Genomic DNA, 3,415 nt, shown 5'->3' with positions numbered 1-3,415 from the left:
CATACATCAGAATGAATCAGCCACAGGTGTACATGTGTCCCACCCATCCTGAACCCCACTCCCATCTCCTTCCCCATCCTATCCTTCTGGGTTGTCCCAAGCACTGGCTTTGGGTGCCCTGCTTCATGCATCGAACTGGCATTGGTCATCTAGTTTACAGATGGTAATGTACCTGTTTCAGTGTTATTCTCTCAAATCATCCCACCCTCATCTTCTCCCACTGAGTCCAGAAGTCTGCTCTTCACGTCTTGTCTCCTTTGCTGCCCTGCCTGTAGGATCATTGGTACCATCTTTCTAATTCCCATATATAGTCATTAATATACAATGTTTATCTTTCTCTTTATGACTTACTTCACTCTGATAATAGGCTCCTGGTTTATCCACCTCATTAGAACTGACTCGAATGTGTTCCTTTTTATAGCTGAGTAATGCTGCATTGTGTGTATGTAACCACAACTTTCCTATCCATTCATCTGCCGATGGACATCTAGGTTGCTTCCATGTCTCAGTTATTGTAAATAGTGCCGTAATAAACTTTGGGGTACATGTGACTTTTTCAATTCTGGCTTCCGCGGTGTATATGCCCAGCAGTGGGATTGCTGGGCCTCTATATATCCTAATTGAGAAGAAAAATACACCAGATAAAAATTAATGAATGTTCTGTGCTTAGTCGCTCAGTCGTATCCTACTCTTTGCGACTGCGTGGACTGTAGCCCGCCAGGATTCTCCAGGCAATAATACTGGAGTGGGTTGCTGTGTCCTCCTCCAGGGGAATATTTTTGACCCAGGATTTAAGATAATGTCTCTTATGTCTCCTGCATTGCAGGTGGATTCTTTACCACTAAGCCACTGGGGAAAATCCAACAGCAAAATAAACTAAATCTAAAATATATTTTCAATATACATTACCATACCAGAAATTTAAAAAGAATTCTGACTGATCAGAAAAAAGCAGTGTTCCTGGGATGATCTAAAGGAGAAAATGTATCAAACCTTTAAAAGCGCAATTCTAAGACACAAAAAGGAAACATTTCTGTATTCATTTTATGAGATAGTTACATCAAAACTAGAAGGATAGTAGAAAAGGAGAACCTACAGATTGATTTTACTTATGCATAGTTATGAAAAATTCTAAAAACATATAAGCAAAGAGAATACATTAACAGAGTATAAGAACAATATATCATGACTAAGAAGTGCTTATATTAATATTAGGAATAAAGGAATTATTCAGTATCTTTGTTAATAGTAATGAGAAAAATCATATGCTTATCTCTAAATATCTCAAAGAGAAATAAAAGTTCACATTCACTTTTTAACCTTTAAACAATATTCATGTAATAGTAATAGGAGATTTATATGGCTAAATAAATTATTATAATCCAAAATTAACTTCATGATAATATCAGAATTAAATAGAACTTATGAATATCATTACCTTTACTATATTTCATTTTCTGGGTAGATCCTATCCATCTCAATTAGATAAGAAAATAAAATTTAAAGATAGAACAACTGGAAAGGACTTAAGTTATTATTGTTTCATATGACTTGGGTAATTTAAGATAACTAAATAAAAAAATATTAAAATAGATATGCAAAAAGGTGCTTAGAAAATTAAAATTTAGAAAAGTATATGAAATTATGAAAAATTTTATACTTCATATAAACAAGAAGAAAAGTTAGAAAATATTTACCAACATTATCCTTTCTTTTTCACGTTACTCCCTGACCTATAAACCCTCTCTGTTTCATTTCTTCTTCCTCCCCAGTTCTCAACCAAAATGAGCAGTGTACGTATTTTATTAAGTCTCTTCATTTTAGTAAGTTCTATGATCTACTAAAAAAAAGTGTAAGCAGTGACAGATTTATTTTCTTGGGCTTCAAAATCACTGAGGATTGTCTCTGCAGCCATGAAATTAAAAGATGCTTGCTAGCTATGACAAACCTAAACAGTGTATTAGAAAGCAGAGACATCACTTTGCTGACAAAGGTCCATATAGTCGAAGCTATGGTTTCTCTAGTAGTCATTACCGATGTTAAGAGTTGGACCATAAAGAAGGCTGAGTGCCAAATAATTGATTCTTTGGAATCATGGGGCTGGAGAAGACTCTTCAGAGTCCCTTGGACTACAAGGAGATCAAACCAGTCAATCCTAAAGGAAATCAACCCTGAATATTAATTAGCAGGACTGATGCTGCAGCTGAAGCTCCAATACTTTTTCCATCTGATGCAAAGAGCCAGCTCATTGGGAAAGACCCTCATGCTGGGAAAGACAGAAGGTGAAAGGAGAAGAGGGCAGCAGATGATAAGATGGTTAGATAGCATCACTAACTCAATGGACATGAAATTGGGCAACTGCTGAGCAGTAGTATAGGACAGGGAAACCTGATGTGCTTCAGTCCATGGGGTTGCAAAGAACCAGACACAATTTAGTGACTGAACATCAACAATAAACATCTACTATGACTCACAGAAGTTTCAACTTTGGGATATTCTTTCTCTTTTGAAGAAGTGGGTAATTGTATCTCAGTCTCAGGCTCTTCATTTTATTCTCTTTTGTGTAGTTTTTTCATACATACTCTCCAATTTCCCATTCTCTGTAAAGTTTTGACAAGAGCTTTAGAAATAATTCTGATGTAATGTAGAGCTTACTTTTCTATTTACAGGTAATTTGGAGTTTGAGATTGTGTAGTATTATTTGTTATACTCAATGAATTGTATGGTTTTTTGGGAGGATATTTCTTTATGTTTGAAATTTACATGGTCACCATTATTCTTGACTACTTGGAAGATTAACAGTTGAAAATTAAAACCTAAAAGATGGCTTTAACAACATATCAAACTCAACTGAAGTGGATATTAGAACAACAGATAGGTATAAAGAAGTAGAGTACATCAAAGAGAGAGAGAAAGATATGGAAGATTTGAGAGAGAATTAAATGCATGAAGACTAAAGAAAATAAATACTGGGGACTAATTTGCATTTTTTGCCATAATGTGTGAGATATTTATGGCATATTTAATTTATTTTCCCATAGCAGTTCATAATATTTCTCTCTATATCTATTGTCACTGCTGTTTTTATTATCAATTTGTAACAATGTTACATATAGTAAAGAAATTAATCTGCCATTGCTGAGATGTCATTTTCTTTTGATATGGTCATTTTATTTATTTATTTATTTATTTTTTTTTTGATATGGTCATTTTATATTTTGACAAAATTTGAGTGCATTCTACAAAATTTGATATTTTAAAACTGTTAAGTATTCTTAAGAAATTTGCATGTATGATTCTATAGTTGCAATCATAATTTTATGAAGTCTTGGTAGAAAAATACCTTAGTATTTTTATATTGATAATTGCATATTAATAAAATTAATTTAAGTTGTTTTTACTTTTTTAATGTTTA

This window comes from Cervus canadensis, chromosome 7 (assembly GCF_019320065.1).
Source record: "Cervus canadensis isolate Bull #8, Minnesota chromosome 7, ASM1932006v1, whole genome shotgun sequence".
In the NCBI taxonomy this organism is placed as follows: Eukaryota; Metazoa; Chordata; class Mammalia; order Artiodactyla; family Cervidae; genus Cervus; species Cervus canadensis.
This window is presented reverse-complemented; position numbering follows the sequence as displayed.